This window comes from Balaenoptera acutorostrata, chromosome 9, assembly GCF_949987535.1.
Source record: "Balaenoptera acutorostrata chromosome 9, mBalAcu1.1, whole genome shotgun sequence".
NCBI lineage: Eukaryota > Metazoa > Chordata > Mammalia > Artiodactyla > Balaenopteridae > Balaenoptera > Balaenoptera acutorostrata.
In genome coordinates this window covers 108,831,581-108,852,225 of record NC_080072.1, presented here as the reverse complement: position 1 = coordinate 108,852,225, position 20,645 = coordinate 108,831,581, and the positions used below count along the sequence as shown (strand labels likewise).

Below are 20,645 nucleotides of genomic sequence, written 5' to 3'. Positions count from 1 at the left end.
GTCAGGCACATGAACTTGCATTAACAGTTTCACTATGGACTCATGGGTTTTAATTTATTCTTTTTTTTTTTTTAATAACCATTACAGTCATTTTTCTTCTTGATGATCTAACTGTCCCAAATGTGGACAGTAGGAACCTTTTCAAGCTGTCTCCTGTGTCTTTTTAATGCTGGGAGTGCTTTCTGGCACAGGATATCCCAGGCTTGCCTTGTTACTTTCCTTGTTCCAGATCTGGAATGGGCTGTTAATCTAAGGAGTCTTGGTTCTTTTTAGGAGAAATGGTGTATAGAAACCAAGATCTGGATGTTTGGCATATTCATTGCTGCTGGAGTGTCACTATTTCTAGGCCCTTTCAGAGGGGAGAGCTAAAAATGGTTTTTTGCTTGTGAATCAAGTTCATAGTGATATATCCAATTCAGATTTAACATAGCAAATTTTTCTTTAACTTCTTTGATTCTATATTGGTCTCTTTTGTCTTAAACAAAAATCTTGGTTCCTAATAAAATTAACATACTTGCCGTATCCCACTATGTATACTTAAAATCATTTCAAAATTATCATACCAATATCATTACTAACAATAAACTGAATAAAGTTTAAGATTTCTTTGCATTTATTTTTGTCCTTAGAATATATTACATGAAGGCTGTATAATCAGAGTACTTACTGTGTTCAGAAGTCACTTGAAGTACTTTTCTCTGGTTATACTGCCAATTTGATATGGTTCATTGGTTTCATTTTTTATCTTAAGGTTTTCTTTTTTAAACTTTTTTTTTTCCCGAAACAACTTTTTATTGAAGTGTAGTTGATTTACAATGTTGTGTTAGTTGTAGGTGTACAGCAAAGTGATTCAGATATACATACATTCTTTTTCAAATTCTTTTCCTTTATAAGTTATTACAAGATACTGAATATAGTTCCCTGTGCCATACAATAGGTCCTTGTTTATTTTATGTTTAGTAATGTGTATCTGTTAATCCCAAACCCCTAATTTTTCACCCCCCCTTCCCCCTTTGGTAACCTTTGGTTAACCTTTGGTAAGTTTGTTTTCTTTGTGTCTGTTTCTATTTTGTAAATAAGTTCATTTGTATCACTTTTTTAGATTCCACATATAAGCGATATCATGTGATATTTGTCTTTGTCTGATTTACTTCACTTAGTATGATAATCTCTAGGTCCATCTATGTTGCTGCAAATGGCATTATTGTTTTTTATGGCTGAGTAATATTCCAGTGTGTGGAGGGGTGTGTGTGTGTGTGTGTTTGTATACACACATACTACATCTCTTTATCCATTCATCTGCCAGTGGACATGTAGGTTGCTTCCATGTCCTGGCTATTGTAAACAGTGCTGCAGTGAACATTATGGTACATGACTCTTTTTGAATTATGGTTTTCTCGGGGTATATGCCCAGGAGTGGGATTGCAGGATCATATGGTAGCTCTATTTTTAGTTTTTTAAGGAACCTCCATACTGTTCTCCACAGTGGCTGCACTAGTTTATGTTCCCACCAACAGTGTAAAAGGGCTCCCTTTTTAAATTTTATGTTTGAGTATATTAAATATATACAAGGTTCAAAAGTCAAAATAATATTTTAAAAGTATGCTTAAAGAAGACTCACCCAAATTAGTTTTTAAGATGAAGTGTTCTTTAACTTCCTCAACCCTTTTAATATCTAATCTCATAAATCTTGACTGCAGTAGGCAAAGTATGTTACTTATGTGGAACGATATAGGAGTACTTTTAAATTTTGCAATTCGATTCCGATTCCTCTGGCAAAGAGAAAACACTAATCTTTAGAGGTGAGCAGAGAAGTAGATTTCAAGCTTGTTTTTGCAAGCTTTACTTTGAAAATCATATCTTTATTGTTTGGTCAGTTTTTTTTTTTGTTTTTTGTTTTTTGTTTTTTTTTCCTTTCGGCTGCAGGTTTGTGGGATCTTAGTTCCCTGACCCTGGGCCCTGGCATTGAAAGCCCGGAAACCTAATCACTAGGCCACCGGGGAATTCCGAAAACCATGTCTTTAAAGGGGCATGTAGTTGGTAGAGTTTTATGAATCCATCTACTTATACGTCACACAGCAAAACTGACATACATATGCTATCTGCAAATATTAAAGGTATTTGGGTATATGATCAGTGAGGATAACACTTTTTTTTCCACTGGGCAAAATTTGATAGAAATTATAATTATGCCTTCAAATGAGAATATAAAAGGGAGCAATCAGTGGTTGTCTAAAATAAGCAGAATACAATTACGCAGTTTATAAGCTGCCTATCACCCAGGAAAAGTTGTGCCCACGGTGTGTTTCTCTCTGTGTATACCATCACTGCTTTTGGTAATAGAGCAAACATCTCTTTCCTTCAGGAAATGGAGTGGGAAAATGAGGGATACATATGCTTTGGTCCCATTTGCTTTCATTCTGTCTTTAATCTTGGTAAAATATACTATCCAAGATTAGAACACGTAAGGTGATGAAAAAATGCCACAAAGTGTAGCATAGGTATATACACTTACATAGCAGCTAGAGCTTATTGTGGTAGACTGAGTGGGCTAATACAGTGATGATAATTGCCAACATTTGTTGAGCCCTTTTAAAAAGGTAGCACTGTGCTAGACATTTCATGCATCATCTCATTCACATCTCAGATTAACCCTTTGTTATTGCTGCTGGTATCTGCAAATAAGGAAACTGATATCCAGGTTTCAAACTCAAGTCTGTCTTCAGTGTTTCACTTAACTACTTTGCTGCACCTTACAACTAAATATATGTCATAAAATTGGATATATTTTCACTCAGCATGAATCAAATTAAAGGAAGTACATGACTGACATTAGTCCTATAGCAGCACTGAAGATTGCATCTAAAATTTTCCTAATAAAGTGTTGGAGGTTTTATTTATTTATTTATTTATTTTTATTTACTTATTTATTTGGTTGTGTTGGGTCTTCGTTGCTGCACATGGGCTTTCTCTAGTTGCATCGAGCGGGGGCTACTCTCCGTTGCGGTGCGCGGGCTTCTCATTGCAGTGGTTTCTCTTGTTGCGGAGCTCGGGCTTTAGGCGCACAGGCTTCAGTAGTTGTGGCACATGGGCTCAGTAGTTGTGGCTCCTGGGGTCTAGAGCGCAGGCTCAGTAGTTGTTGCTCACGGGCTTAGTTGCTCCGCAGCATGTGGGATCTTCCCAGACCAGGGCTCGAACCCGTGTCCCCTGCACTGGCAGACGGATTCTTAACCACTGCGCCACCAGGGAAGTCCGCAGTGTTGGAGGTTTTAAACTTTAAGTCTTCCTAGCCTTGTAAAGGATAAAACTCTCTTGTTATTGAAAATGGTCAAGAATCAAAGACTGTTGTAAAGGGGTTTCCTTCATTAGTTGGGGGAGCCTAATTAATTTGGCTTCTTCCAACTGTAATTTTTTAATATCTTTATTATATATATATTGAATGTGTGTGTGTATATATATATATTTTTTTTTTTTCCCCTCCTGTGGTTTCCTGGTATTCTGTAGACTATTGAGCATGTCTTTATATAAGGTATAATGGGATGTTTTTACTTTAAATGCAACCGCATTCATGACTGAGACAGTTTTCCCTGTACCTCAGACTGATTGCTTGAAATTTATCTCCTGTTAAGCTGAAAGCCACATTAGTTTTCCTTTGTGCTTTATATCAGAAATACTTCACCCAATTTTAGACAGTGAGCTGGAAATCTCTGGATTCTTAGTCACAGGATCTAAAATAAAATAGTGATTGCATATGTGTCTTTAAAAATATAAAGATACATTAAATTTATATTACACTCTTGCTTGAAGGGCACATTGAATATTACATTAATTTCTTCACTAACATTATTAGGGGCAAAGGTGACCTTAGCCAGCACATTTTTACATAACTGATCATGGAGTACATCACTGGCTTATATCATTGTGGTATTTCACATTGATAACTCTGTCTTATAAGAGTGAAAGTTGATGGATGAAACTTATTAATGTCTCACTTTTCTGGGAGAACATCTTCTTTGTCTCCATATTGAATGTTCTTCCATTTTAATAATTGTATAGCTTTAAAAAAAACTTAAAAATTACAAATGTTTGATACTCCAAGAATTTGTAATTTCAGTATTCTATATTGTTATTCTTCTATAGGTATTCAATGGTATATACATGTATTTTTTTTTAATGTTGACAAGATTTGCTGTTTACTTGGTTTTGATAATTTTTGATGCATTCAGCATAACTATTGTACAAACATCTTCGGGTAACATATAACCAAGACTTTGAATCTTTGGAATCAGGATTTTGTGGAACTGCTTCCCTCGGGCTTCTGAAATGACTTTAGATAATTCCTTTTAAAAATGATTTTCTCTTAATTCAGATCTTAACCTAAGTATCTGATCTTCACCTACTGTTAGCAAGCAAGCCTATTCAGAACTACCCTCTATTAAATGTTAATTTTATTCACTTTGATAAAATTAGTAAATTCTTTGGTCCAAACAAAGCAAATAAAATATAAGAGTTTTCAGGGACTCGAGGCATACTTACTTTGCTTCCATTTCGTTTTTCTCTTTTACTGGTGTGTTTACTAGCATGTGTGTGTGTGCTTTCTCCCATTTTTACCTTTTTCTCCTTTTTTACATTTTGACTATCTGGGTTTTACTTTTTCCTTTGCTTTTGCTTTTCTTTCCTTTTGCTTTGGATCACCCAACATTGTTCATTTCCTTTTTGTGGCTTTCCATTACTCCACGAGGACAGTTTCTTTTATCTTTGGTGCCTTTTACGTGCCATGTGAAACTATACCCTACTTCTGTGAGAATTGTTTCTATTTACAGGAATCACTGCCTCTGTTTTTGGCCCATCTGATATGTTTCTTCCTCTTTTCTTCCTACTTCCTTCAACTAGGTTCACTTAGCTTTACTTTGAGAGGCAGTTCAGTGTAACGCATCACTGAGCATACCGCCTAGGTTCAGATCTTGACTCTAGTGTTTACTAATTGTATGGCCACGGGCTGGTTCCTTAACTTCTCTGTGCTTCATTTTCCTTGGTTAAGTGGAGATACCAAGTGATAACCTATCTCAAAAGGTTGTGTGAAAATTAAATTATTTAATATGTAAAAAATACCTAGAATAATGCTTGGTACATATTGAGTACTATGTAAGTATTAACTAATGATTATTACTGCTTTTTAAAAAAAAATGGTTCAAAGCCATTGATTATTCTTTAACAGTTTCTTGAGATATACATAACTCAAAAGCCATAGATTATTGACACTAGAAATTTGTGGTCTCCAATTTCAGTGGGGCCTTCAGTGCCACCTAGCCGTCCGTTTTTTCTCCTCCACACATTTTTTGCATATTTCATTTTCCTCAAAATTCTACTTTATGTCCTCTCTTTTCAGCAGTCTAACCTCTACCTATAACTTCAGAGAGAAGTAAAAGCCAAAGCTATCAGAAAAGAACTCCCACTACTTCTTCTCACCACCCACCTATAAGCCTAACTGTAACTACACCCCTTCCTTTCCTTTTTTCTTACACTGGGTCTCATTCTGTTTAAGGCTAATTCTTACACTCAAGCACTGAATCCAGTTTCTTTCTATTTATCCAGGGATCTTACACTATTTGTTATCACCTGTTTTCTATATCTTTTCCTTCTCTGATTCTTTTCCACCAATACTCAAAACATTCTCTGTATATTTTACCACAATTTAGAAAAGCTTATCTGGGGGAAAAAACATTCTGTAGTTTCTCCCATTCTATAAAAATATCGGTATCCTCCCTCGAGCCCTTATTTCCCTCCAGCTAACCCCCTTGCCCTATCTTTAGAGCCAAACTTCTTTAGATTGAATTGTCTACTCAAAATTTTCACTTCCTCATTTCTAGATAGTCTTTATCTTTATTGCAATCTAGCATCTAACTCTACTGCCTCTCCATTATGTGCTGTCTTAAGGTCACCAGTGACTCCTTGCAGATAAAGTGAATAGACTTTATATCTTATTTGACCTATCAGCATCATTTGACTCTGTCAACCACTCCTCCTTGAAGTGCTCTATGCCCTTCATTTCTGGAGCATTCTACCATCCTGGTTGTAACAGGGAAGAACAAAATCTGACACCATGTTGGATCTGTTTCTTTTACTTTGACCTTTGCTTTCCATTGTTTTTGTTCTGTCTGTAGCTATAGGCATACATAATGGCCTGCCCCTCTGCCTGAATGTTAAACTGAAGTGCCTTTGTTTAGCTCACAGGGAAACGATGACCTGCCCACCTGTGTGTGAATGGCTGCAGAAAAGAAGAAATTAACACATCCCCTCCCTGGGACTGGACAGAACCAGGAGATATTTTGCAAGACTTACGGGCTTTTTACTTTACTTCCTCACCTCCTCCACCTCTCTGTTCTATAAAAGAAACTAGCGCCCCCATCCCGATAAGATGGTACTCTAGGCCGCTAATGCGCCATCTTTTTGGACTCCCAGCTTTCCAAATAAAGTCACTCTTCCTTGCCTCAACACCTCGTCTCCTGACTTATTCGCCTGTCATGTGGCAAGCAGAGTGAGCTTGGGCTCAGTAACATGGTCATTCTATATATCACTTGCCCAGGTTTTCCTTTTGCTGCCCCGTCACCCTTTTTTTCCCACCTCTTTTTCCCTTGGTCAGTCTAGCTAAAGACTTATCAATTTTGCTTGTCTCTTCAGAGAACCAAGTTTTGGCTTTAATTTTTTTTGTGATTTTTCTATTTTCTGTTTAATTTATGTCTGAGCTTTATTTCCTTCTATTTTTTTAGGGCTTGTCTTGCTCATTTTCTAGCTTCTTAAGGTAGAAACCTAGGCCATTGATTTTTTTTTTAATTGTAGTGAAATACAGATAAAAAATTTACCAACTTAACCATTTTTAAGTGCGCTGTTCAGTGGCATAAAGTACATTCACACTATTATGCAACTATCACCACCATCGATCTTCAGAACTGCTTTCATCTGCAGAACTGTAATATAATTCTGTACTCATTAAATAGTAACTCCCTATTCCCCTCTCCCCCCAGCCCCTGGCAACCACCCTTCTACTTTCTATCTATGAATTTGACTGCTCTAGGGACCTCATATAATTGAAATCCAACAACGTTTGTCATTTTGTGACTGGCTTGTTTCACTCAGCATTATGTCCTCAAGGTTCATCCATATCATAGCACATATCAGAATTTCCTTCCTTTTTAAGGCTAAATAATATTCCATTGTACATATATACCACATTTTGTTTATTCATTTATCTATCGATAGACATTTAGCTATTGTGAATAATGCTCCTGTGAACATTCATGTACAGGTATATGCTCATGTCTCTGCTTTCAGTTCTTTTGGGTATATACCCAGAAGTAGAGTTGCTGGATCATACGGTAATTCTATGTTTAATTTTTTGAGTAACTGCCATACTGTTTTCCATAGTGTCTACGCTTACATTCCCACCAACAGTGCACAAGGGCTCCATTTCTCCACATCCTTGTCAACACTTGTTATTTTCTGTTATTTTGTTTTTTATAGTAGTCATCGTAATGAATGTGAGATGGTAGAGTGTGAGGTGGTAGGCCACTGATTTTTAGACCTTCTCTAATATATATATTTAAAGCTAAATAAATATATATATTTAAGCACTACTTTAGCTGCATTGTACAAATGTTGATAATGTATTTTCAGTATTTTACTCAGGTAAAAATACTTTGCAGTTTCTCTTGTTGATTCCTTCATCACTGTGGGTTATTTAGAAGTGTGTTATATTTAAAATACATGAAATTTTCTTGATAACTCATTGACTTCTAATTTTTTAATTGTGATTAGAGAACATACTCCGTGTGCATTCATCCCTTTAAAAATTATTCAGAAGATTTGTCTTATGGCCCAGCATATGGTCTGTCTAGGTGAACATACCTTGTTGCACTTGAAAAGACTGTGTACCAGTGACCTTTATGATATTAAAGATAGCTGACTCTAGACTTCCTTTACTTGCTGTTTGCATGGTGTATCTTCTAAAATACCTCTGTCTTTTTATTTAAAGTAGGTTCCCTGTAACAAACATGTAGTTGGGCTTGCTTTTTTAATCCTACTTTCTCTGCCTTTTAAATTGAAATGTTTATTAGTCCATTAAAATTTAATGTAGTTACATTTTACATTATTTTGAAAAGCAGACGTGTATTAGTTTGCTAGGGCTGTGGTAACCACAAACTGGATGGCATGAAGAGAAACTTTTGTCTCAGTTCTGGAGGGTAGAAGTCTGAAATCATGGTGTTGGCAGGGTTGGTTTCTTCTAAGGGAAGGAACTTATGAGGGAAGGATCTCTTCTTGGCCTCTCTCCTTGCTTTTACTAGTGCCTTGCCTTGTGGCAGCATAATTTCAATCTTAACACGGCATTCTCCCTTTGTGCATCTGTCTTTGAATTTCACTTTATATAAGAACATCCTGATTACCTCAGTTTAATTTGATTGCTTTTTAAAGAGCATGTTTCCAAGGAAGGTAACATTCTTAGGTACTGGGGATTAGGATTTCAGCCTATCTTTTGGGGGACGCGCTTCAATCCATAAGACGCATATAAGGTTGGCAACAGTGCAAAAGCGTATTAGGTAAAGCCACTATACTTGTGTACATATTTTAAAGCATACATAGTAGGACTCATGAGTACTTGGTAGGAACACTTAAAACACTCTTTAGAGAAACACAGAGCTCTTTAAATGCTAACTGACTAAAACTGACTTGAATTTGATTTGCTTATGTAAGGATCCAAGAGACTGAATAAGATATACCCTTTCTTCAAGCTTTCTTTCTGGTAAAAACGATTTGAGGTTAATAGCTGATATCCCTTAAGTACTGTGATTGAATTCTTGTAAATGGCATCTGATGGGATGGGGAGAGAGAGGGGACTGTGAATTTGAGTTTTCAGTCAGACAGACCTTTCTTCAAATCCTGGTTTTATTACTTATAGGAATATGGGCAAGTTAATTTAACCTTCTGTTTCCTCCTTTATAACTGGATCTTATTATTTTTTTTTTTAAGAACAAACTCTCTTTTTCTTTTTTTTTTTTAAATTAATTTATTTATTTATTTATTTTCGGCTGTGTTGGGTCTTCGTTTCTGTGCAAGGGCCTTCTCTAGTTAAGGCGAGCGGGGGCCACTCTTCATCGCGGAGCGCGGGCCTCTCACTGTCGCGGCCTCTCTTGTTGCGGAGCACAGGCTCCAGACGCGCAGGCTCAGTAGTTGTGGCGCACGGGCCTAGCCGCTCCGCGGCATGTGGGATCTTCCCGGACCGGGGCACGAACTCGTGTCCCCTGCATTGGCAGGCGGATTCCTAACCACTGCGCCACCAGGGAAGCCCCTATAACTGGATCTTAAAAATTATTTTCCCAGAATTGTGAGACCAGAGTGTGATAAAGACACTTGGTAGGAGTTACTCAATGTATATTAACTTATTTTCCCTGGATATAGAAATTAATAATCAGCATGACTCTGTGGTTACCAGCAATGAGAAGAAATTCTAATAGTTTAATGTCACTGGTTTAATTGATTTATTGTTTAACTCCAGGTAAATCTCATTCTCTCTTCTCAAAGCTCTGAACTTGAAAGAACTTCGTGTAGTAAAATGATTAAAACCTTTACTTGATTAAAAAGTGGCTAGTTATAAAAGTTAAATGACTTTTTTTTTTTAATAACTCAGATACAGTAATTCATTTGGAATTATTCCTGAAAACTCAGTAAAGTCTTAAGGAAGACCCTTGGGGATTAAACTGTTGTCAGATAAATAGCACATGAACTTTTATTAGTGTTCATGTTCTCAAATATGAGTACTCATATGAATCCATTCTGAAAAGTGTGATTCCTTTCATGGAAAAATGTAGATATTTGTTTTTGCTTAGATTGACAACATAGTGACAGGTTTTCTTAGAACAAAATTTAAAGTATGAGATGCTGTCATATTTGTCCAAAAAACTTGATTCTAAAGGAAATAATAGTGGAAAACATCTTATTTTAACAATAACTTCCTGGAGAAGGAAGTAAGTGAGTTGTAATTTTCACTACTTCACTCAGATTTCTGTGTAATTTTAGCATGAAGTTTTTTCTTCCATTCTTAAACCATCTATACTGACAAATTTTCTATAAAACGTTTGCATGTTGTATTTGTCAAACTCCTTAAAAAATATTTATTTCAGGTATTTTGCCTCAAGTTTTATTTTGTTGTCCATCATTTATAATTATACTTTTATTAATAATGTGGATGAACATAAAAGAATACGCTTATTCCAAAAGTAAGCACCATAAGTCACAAATATTCATTCAACTTTTTAAAAATGCCCTGTGTTAGGCAGTTAAAGAATGTACACAGGCTCAACCTTTTCCCTCAAATAGCATATGAGTCTATAGGAAAGCAAAATCTGTAGGCAGCTAATTGATCACCTATTATACATAAAATACTGATTAAAAGAGCAGTGATCCTTGTGTGGCCATAAAGGGATGCCTAGTTGAGAACCACTGCACTATAATAAGGAACGTTACTGATAAGAGTATAGCACATGTAAATGGTGTGGAGACAGAAATGATTTAGAAACTCTGCTGGTGTGTCTACACGAAGACTTGTGCACAAATGTTCATAACAGCTTTATTTGTAATATCCCCAAACTGGAAACAACTCAAGAGTTTGTCCTCTGTTAAATGATAACCAGACTGTGGTACATCCACACAATGGAATAGTACTCAGCAATAAAAAGGAACAAAAATTCTTGAGCCTAACAGCATGGATGAATCTCAAAATAATTATATCCAGTGAAAGAAGCCAGATGAATAAGAAAATATATACTGCCTGATTCCATTTATGTTAAAATTCTAGAAAATGCGACTAGTCTAAAATGAAAAGCAAATTCATGGTTGGGGGGGTAGGGGGGCTGGAGGGAGAGATTGTGAAGAGGCACAAAGAAAATTATAGGAGTCATGGAAATGTTCCTTATCTTGATATCTGTGTGAAAACTGACCTAATTGTATGCTGTAAATATGTTTGGTTTATTTTACATCAGTTATACTTCAAGCATTTATAAAATGATTTTTAAAGAACATGGGTATAATTGATTCTAAAAATATACTGGAATTATCCTTGGAGAGACAGGGCATATACCTGGTAAACCTAAATTGGTATTATATCAAATACCTAAACTGGTATTATATCAAATTCCAGATCAGTGGTCAAGACAGAAAATGCTACAGGAGTTCAGTGGAGGGAAAGGCAGCATAGTTTAATAATAAAATGAGGAGAGGATTAAAGTCAGAGTACTTGATTTTGAGGCCCTATTAGGCCACTTATTTTTTCTGATCTTTATTTTCTGTGATCTTTGAAGAATTTCCTAATCTACTTCATAAGATTTTTAAGATCCAAAGAAAATATATTTTAAAATACACTGTAATCTGAAAAGTGGCATGCAAATGGAAGGTATTGCTGATATCCAGAGTAGAAGGAAGAACAAAATAGAGTAGTATTTGACCTGTTGAGAGCAATAAGGGAATTCCAAAATGAGACCAGAGGTGGGAAAGTGGAAATATGTATAGTATGTTCAGAGAATGAGTCAAAGATCAGTTTGACTGGAGCAAAGAGTTCGTGTTGGAGAGCAAGGAAGAAAAGATAACTAAAGCGTCTAAAAGCATAATAGAGCAGAGAGAATATGAGATATATAGCGAGAAAGACTAGCATCAGGATGTAAATTGCTGTTTAATTGCCTTATGGCTTTGGATAAGTCATTTATCCTCTGAGCTTCAGTTTCTTCATCACTATAATGGGAGGATAATAGTCTGCCTTATCTTGAGTATTTTATGTATTGAAATCAATTGATGTCCAATGATACATATATGAACATGCTGAAAAGAACTTAGTGCTGTTCAGAGTTGTACAATGTGATAGCTAAGGCATGAGGTAATAATTGCTGTATAAAATGATTGGATTTTAGACAGTGTGAACAATGGTGGAGGATTAACTCAAGATTGGTGAGACTAAAGGCAAGGAGACCAATCAGGATGTTAAGTAGCCCAAGGTAGTGTGGCTAATGGAGAAAAGAAAGGGTGGATTTGAGAAAGGTCTTAGTGACCAAGTCTGTGTTAGGAGGAAAAGTGAAAGATAGAAGTTGTATTAGTTTCCTGTGGCTCTTGTAATAAATTATCATGAACTGGATGGCTTAAAACAACAAACTTATTCTCTCACAGTTCTGGAGGCCAGAAGTTCAAAATCAGTATCACTGGGTTGAGATCACAGTGTTGGCAGGTGCCCCCTTCCTCCAAAGGCTCTGGCGGGGTGGGGAGTCCATTCCTTACCTCTGCTAGTTTCTGGTGGCTGTGTAGGCATGCTGTGCCTTGCAGCCGCGTCACTCCAATTTCTGCCTGTCTTCCTGTCACCTTCTCTGACACTGGTGTCCAGTCTTCTAACCTCTCTCTTAGAACAATGCTAAAGATTGTATGTAGGGGCCACCTGGATATCCGGAGAAGTCTTCCTATTCTGGCATACTTAATCACCCCTGCAAAGTCTGCCATAAAAGTACCATTTGCAAATTCCAGGGAGTAGTTCATGGACATGTTTGAGGAGTGACCTTTTTTAGTCTACCACAGAAGTCAAAGATGACTCCTAGGTTTTTCACTTTCTGGAATGTGGTATCATTGGCCAGAGAACTTCAAGAGGAAGAGTACATTTGTGAGAAGTGATGATTGAATTCATTTGGACCTGTTGAAGTACCTATGGGACATCTGTATATGGATATTCATTTTGTGTGTATCAGAAAACTTTGAATCGAGTGACTTAAACACTAAGAACATTCACTATTTCAAACAAAAACAAAACAAATGCTAGAGTAAGACAGCTTCAGAGTTAGTTACTCAGCAATTCAGTGACATCATCAAGGGCCTCAATTCTCAACTTTTTGCTTTGCCATCTTAAGGTAGCTCTCCTTATGGTTCCAAGGTGACCCCTTACAGTTCTAAGCCTTAAGTCCAGAGATGAAAACACCTAACCGACTTGTTTTGTGTGCCTTTTTTTTTCTTTAATCAGCAAGGAGACCTAACCCTAACCCCTGAATCTCCCCAGCAAGCTCTATTCCTCTTAGCCAGATAAACATTTTAACATTTTCTTGACTAACTTTTACCTAAATAGATCTATTATGTCTATGTTGCAGTTGGTCCTTTATGATTATCTTGACTGACAAGTGGATTTTACTACTCTTTGATGTGCAAATTTGAATATACAAAACCATCTTTCTCTGGCTTGGCTCAGATGTTTGAACAGCAGTCTATTCACCTTGCTGAGCCTTTTCGAAGTTCTTGTCTACAAATATCTAACCATCTCCTGATTTAACATTAAATGTTAAGGCAGTGGTTACTGTGGTGTGGGAACTCTCCTGAGATCCCCAGAAGCTTTTAGAGGGTACACGAGGTCAAAACAATTTCATAATAGTGTTAAAATATTGTTTGTCATTTTCATTCTTATTCTCATGGTGTACAGTGGAGTTTTCAAGAGGCTACTTGAAGTGGGATGTCACAACAGACTGAGTGCAGATGCAGATAGGAGGATTCCACTGATATAATAATAATAAACCAGACTTGAAGAGATTTGCAAAAATCCATGCCACTCTTGCTTCTCTTTTGTTCTGAGAAAGTGTAGGTTTTTGAAAAATATGTTGTGCTAACAGGTAATGGGCTTATTATTTTTAACGAATGAAGTTTTTGCATTTCTAAGTTTCAATGTATAATATGGTAATATTAGTAAATATAGTTCACATAAATAGAAGTTCTTTGGAATTCTCAGTAAATTTTAAGAGTGTGAATGCATCCTGAGACTAAAGAGTTTGAAATCTTGCCATCTAGTGTTGATGCTACTCTAAAGACATACTCAAAAGTTTTTCCATTTTACTAGTTTTCCTTGTCTCCCTAGCTGATGATTATCAATTATCTCATAGATATGGCATCTTTATGTATTGCAGGATTTGTTGTGCGTACTTCAGAATCATTCATACTGCTCAGTGATTTATTCCATTCATGGGGGGGGCAGCATCCTTTCTCACTGTTTATTAAAATGTTTAACTCTGAGTTTTGTTTCCACCATAATCACATACTTCTCTTTATTAAGTTTAACGGTTTTTGTGTTTATTGACCATGATGGATTTAATAGTATTCATAACTACCTCAAAACTAAGCACAGAGAGATAAACTAATGAAGACTAGAGCAAAGATTTAAATGACCATGCAAAACCATTATTATTGTCTCTTGGTAGTGGGTATAGTTAACACCCTTGCTCTGGAGAATGACTTTGAATTATCAATAAACATTTATAAGTTGGGGAGTATCTGTAATTTTTCTGAATTTGCCTATGAAGGGAGAGTAGCTAAGGGAAGATTTCCAGGTTTTGACAGGAGATAGTGAATCAAAAATGAGTACTAGATTTTAAGCTCTGGGTGACTGGATAACTGAAAGCATCTGTCATTAATAGTTAGAAGTCCTGTTGTGGAGTATCAGTTGAGGAGAAAGAATTTGAGTTCAGTTTCAGACAGTGAATTTGAAGGATGGCAAACACATTCAGATGGAATTGTCTAGCCACTCTAGCTCATCATAAGAGGTCCAGAATTGGAGTTCAGGAAGGATGCTGGGGTTAGAGATTTGAGATTAATTCAGCCAAAGGTGAGAGAGTCAGACCTATCAATAAGGATACTTCCTCTATTACTCAGTGCTGTATCACATTCTTGTGTGTATACTATGTGCTAGGCACTGGGTGCTTCCCATGTACTCATTTAACCTCATTTAACCCCTGCCACATTTAACTTGTTTAAGGGCCTCCAGTCAGTTCAGTGATATAGTCATGATTCAGATCCAGTTTTGTAGAGAAAGATAAATACTGTATGATATCGCTTTTATGTGGAATCTTAAAAAAAAAATACAACAAACTAATGAATATAACACAAAAGAAGCAGACTCACAGATATAGAGAACAAATTAGTGGTTACCAGTTGTGGGGGCAATATAGGGGTGGGGGAGTGAGAGGTACAAACTATTGGGTGTAAGATAGGCTCAAGGATGTATTATACACCATGGGAAATATAGCCAATATTTTGTGATAACTGTAAATGGAAAGTGACCTTTACAACTGTATAAAAAAATTTTTTTAATTAAAAAAAAAAAACAAAACAGGAGTTCCCTGGCTGTCCAGTGGTTAGGACTTGGAACTCCACTGCAGGGGGCATGGGTTCCATCCCTGGTGGTCAGGGAACTAAGATCCTGCAAGCTGCATGGCGCAGCCAAAACAAAAAACAAAACAACAGAAACAGACTCACAGACATAGAAAACAAACTTCTGGTTACCAAAGGGGAGAGATGGAAGAACAAATTAGAAGTATGAGATTAACAGATACAAACTACTATACATAAAACAGGTAAGCAACAAGGATTTACTGTGTAGCACAGGGAATTATACCCAATATCTTGTAAGAACCTACAATGGAATGTGGGCTGCAGAAGAACCTTAATCACTGTGCTGTATCCTTGAGACTAACAAAATATTGTAAATTAACTATGCTTGAATAATAAACAGGTTATAAAACAACAACAGCAACAAAGATCCAGGTTTGTCTGAACTAAAAAGCAATTGCTCTTCCTACTATATAAGCTGTCTCTAGGCACCATTAATATATTAATTGATAATTGAGTATAGTGAAATAAATAATGCTTAGTTATACATGAGGTGGAGAAATCTGTTGTTGGATTTGGGCAATATGAAAAGACTTTAATTCTTTTAATTAATGCATTGTACTGTGTCAAAAGACTCAATGTATTTATCCTTATAGCAATTTTCTATAGTTCAAAGGGGTGTGGATACTAAGAGTATCTATCTATGGCATATCTAGAATTTAAAACTAATAGGAATTAAGGAGTTATGATGTAAGAAATATATTGCTCATTGGGGAGATTTGAGGTAGTAAGTTTCTAAGAAAATTCAAATTTATAGGTTTTTTTAAGACTTTATTGTAGATTTCTATATAGATTGAAGGGTTGTAACTATAAGCATGTATTTTTCTGGGATATTCAGATAATCACAATAGGCTAATGTTTGGTATTTTCACAGTCACCTTTTCCTCTTTAGGTTGTTTTGCAGCAAAGACTGCAACTAAAACTCAGCTTTTAAAATTCTGGCCCAAGAGCAATTTTTTTCTTTATCTCAAACATCATTTTGTTATAGAATTTGCCTAACTAAATCATTTGTTTGAAAATTTAGAAAGGTATTTACTTGAATGTGTCATAACCTTTGCCCATTGCAAGCTGTCTCCAATTGTTTCCTATATGGAAACAATTATTCTTATACTATTATCAAATCAATGGAAAGAGTACTTGTAATTTAGGAATACTGGCTCCAGGTCCTGTTTTTAACTATGATTTTTGTACAAAGCAGTAGACTCCAAGAATCAAGTAATCTGAGCTCCACTCCCATCTTCCATTAAGTTATGACTGGTTAACGTTTCTGGGCTTTTTAGCATAGTATCTAGCACTTGATAATGTTTGGTGAACTAAACTTTTAAACACATAATCTACTAATATACCTTTCAGCTTTAAAATTCAAGTTCCTTCATTCTATTTATTTTCTGAGGGTTTTTTCCCAGTTGAGGGGGGGGAAAATTGCATCTTTTCAATCTATTCCTCCATCCTTTATCTCTTTAAGTTCTAAGATAATGTTCAAGCCATGAAACATTCTCTTATAGTATAAGAGAATGAAAACTATCAGTTCCAGAGACATACCTCACAGTCTGACATATGGTTCCTCTGGAGACACTTAACATAGTATTGACTATATCAGAGTGCTATGTTTTTCCATAGTTGTCTGTATCTTCAAAGATTGGTGATTTCCAGAGTTGCTGTAGGAAGTCCTGTTCTTGACCAATTTGAGTCAGGGTCCTCAACGGACCAGATATTACCAGAGGTTTTGTGGTTGCTGTCTCTTTATCAGTTGTGAGTTAAAGCTAGAGCTATTGTAAAGAACCATTACTAATGTACAGTACCATTAATAGTTGTGGCAATTATGAATTATTTAAGTGTGATTATTACAATTACTTTTATTTTATCCTTGAATAAATTTTTAATGAAAAGGATGAGTAAGCAAAGTGTGAGTTACACTTCCATATTGCCTATAAGCAAGAATGATTCAATGAAAAAATTTGCAGTAACAACATACAATGTAATTCTATAAATTTTACCTACCTATGTGCTGCCTTTTTAATATTATCTGTGGACTAGAGAATCAGAAAAAAAAATCAAGATTCCTTCTCATTGTCAAATAAACTCAATTTTTAAAAGTGAAGTTGAACATATTAATTTATTTTCTTTATATAAAAATGAAGTTTTTTGATTTATTTAAATGATGAACTTATTTCTTACACACTTTGTAAAATCCTTTTGGGAATACCATGCCAAAGTAAAGTTTGATGCTATTTGCTTTTGTTCTCTGCAGTTCTTTTGAGGATTGTCAAAATCTGGCCTTGTCAATGAAAAAGTTTTAGAAGTAGATGATGGTGCTGTCTGCACAACAGTGTGAATGTACTTAATGCCACTGAACTGTACACTTAAAAATGGTTAGAATGGCAAATTTTATGTTATATATATTTAACACAGTTTTTTTTTTAACATCTTTATTGGAGTATAATTACTTTAAATAGTGTGTTAGTTTCTGCTGAATAACGAAGTGAATCAGCCATACATATACACATGTCCCCACATCTCCTCCCTCTTGTGTCTCCCTCCCCCCCTCCCTATCCCACCCCTCTAGGTGGTCACAAAGCACCGAGCTGATCTCCCTGTGCTATGCGGCTGCTTCCCACTAGCTATCTATTTTACATTTGGTAGTGTATATATGTTCATGCCATTCTCTCACTTCGTCCCAGCTTACCCTTCCCACTTCCTGTGTCCTCAAGTCCATTCTCTACGTCTGCGTCTTTATTCCTGTCCTGCCCCTAGGTTCTTAAGATTTTTTTTTTTTTTTTAGATTCCATATATATGCGTTAGCATACGGTATTTGTCTTTCTCTTTCTGACTTACTTCACTCTGTATGACAGTCTCTAGGTCCATCCACCTCACTACAAATAACTCAATTTCGTTTCTTTTTATGGCTGAGTAATATTCCATTGTATATATGTGCCACATCTTCTTTATCCAGTCATCTGTCGATGGACACTTAGGTTGCTTCCATGTCCTGGCTCTTGTAAACAGAGCTGCAATGAACATTGTGGTCCATGACTCTTTTTGAATTATGGTTTTCTCAGGGTATATGCCCAGTAGTGGGATTGCTGGGTCGTATGGTAGTTCTATTTGTAGTTTTTTAAGGAACCTCCATACTGTTCTCCATAGTGGCTGTATCAGTTTACATTCCCACCAACAGTGCAAGAGAGTTCCCTTTTCGCCACACCCTCTCCAACATTTATTGTTTGTAGATTTTTTGATGATGGCCATTCTGACCGGTGTGAGGTGATACCTCATTGTAGTTTTGATTTGCATTTCTCTCATGATTAGTGATGTTGAGCATCCTTTCATGTGTTTGTTGGCAATCTGTATATCTTCTTTGGAGAAACTATTTAACACAATTTTTTTTTAAACCTGAATCTTTGCCCATGGAGGTGTATCATATATGTGAACATCCTCTTTCATGTGTGAGATGGCTAAATAAATAAAATTAAAATACTGGTGGTAATTGCCAACTTGGAAAAGAGAAATGTGAACAGTTTAAAGTGGTAGCCACTCTTACTTAAGATGATACAGAACTTTTATGATTGTGGTAACTTCCATCAAAGGATTTTTAAGTATTAGAAGGCTGTGGAACTAGATGACCTCCAAGATTGATCTCTACCTGGAGATTCTTTGAAATTGTGAATAAATCTTGCTTTCATTAGTTAAGTAGAGGATTAAAAAACGGTGGAAACAATCCAAATTTTCATCAACAGATGAATATATAAACAAAATATACATACAGTGGGATATTATACAGTATTTAAAAAGGAAGGAAATTCAGATACATGCTACAGAATGGATGAGACATTATGCTGAATGAAATAAGCCAATTACAGAAGGACAAATATTGGATGATTCCATTTATATGATGTACCTAGAGTAGTCACATTCATAGAGGTAGAAATAGAAGGTTGGTTACCAGGGTCTGGTAGAGGGTGAAGAATGAGGAGTTACTGTTTGATGAGCACTGAGTTTTGTTATGGGATGATGAAAAAGATCTGGACATAGTGATGATGGTTGTACAGCAATGTGAATGTCCTTAAAGCAACTGGACTGTACACTGAAGAATGGTTAAAATGGTAAATTTTGTGTTATGTATTTTGCCACAATAAAAAAAAAACCCTTATTAACTGCTGTTAATTAAATAACTTATTAGATAATGTAGGTGTTTTCATTTATAATAGAGTTTTGGAGAACTTTTTTTTAATAAAGTGATATGAGCACATCACCAATACAGTAAAACTGCTTTTTGATACATTACTTGAAGTATGGCTAGTAAGACTGAGGAGCTGAATTTTCAATTTAATTTATTTTAATTGATTTAAATTAAAATAACCACATGTCGCTAGTAGCTCCTTCATTGAGCAGTGTAATTCTATATTTTCTTCATCCTTTTACTTTCAGCCTACCTATGTCATTATATTTGAAGTGAGTTTCTTACAGATAGCATGTAGTTGGCTCATGGTTTGAAAATATGCATTCTACCAGTCTGTGTCTTTTAGTTGGTTTTATTTGGATTATGTACATTCAAGGAAATTATTGATATGTTGAGGCTCAAGTCTGCCATTTTTTTGTTTTTATTTGTTCCCTCTGTTCTTTGTTTCTGTTATTTTCCTGCCTTCCTGTGGGTTACTTGTACCTTTCTGAGAATCCATTTTGATTTATCCTTAGTGTTTTGAATGCATGTCTTTGTATATATTATTTTGAATTTGCTCTAAGTATTACATATACATAAATAACTTATCACAGCCTACGGTTGTCAGTATTTTACCAGTCTGAGTGAAGTATAGAAGGCTTACCTCTTTTTGAAGTTACAGTCCCCTGTTTATAATTGCCTTAAGTATTTCCTGTACATGCTTTGAGAATCACATCATTGTTATAGTTTTTGCTTCAATTATGTGAAACAATTTAGAAAAGTCAGAGGAGAAGGAAAGACTATATAGCCTATACAGTTGACCTTTGAACACGGCAGGGATTGGGGCACCGAGCTGACCCTCTGCACAGTGGATAATCTGTGTATAACTTATAGTCAACCCTTCGAATCTGAGGGTTCCTCCGTATTCAAGGTTCTGCATCCTTGGATTCAGTGAACCTTGATTCAGCTAACCGGAGATCATGTACTGTAGTATTCACTATTGAAAAAAAAATCCACATTATGAGTGGACCTGCACAGTTCAAAGGGTCACTATAATTTGATATATTTCATTGTTCTTGCTTTCACTTCAGGAGCTGTCTGAACTTACTCTTTTTGGGTGGATCTGCTGGCATCTGATTCTCTAGTTTTCAATCATGTAAGGATGTCTTGATTTCCTCTTTATTCCTGAAGGATGATTTTTGTTGCCTATAGCATTCTTGGTTGGCAGTTCTTTTCTTTGAGTACTTAAAAAGTGTTGTGC

The 20,645-nt window shown here is 35.9% G+C and overlaps 1 protein-coding gene across 6 annotated transcripts in view; it reads left to right on the top strand.

Moving 5' to 3' along the window:
* ZBTB44 (zinc finger and BTB domain containing 44) overlaps positions 1 to 20,645 on the top strand; it is a 66,269-nt gene that overhangs the window by 2,853 nt on the left and 42,771 nt on the right. The window lies entirely within an intron of this gene.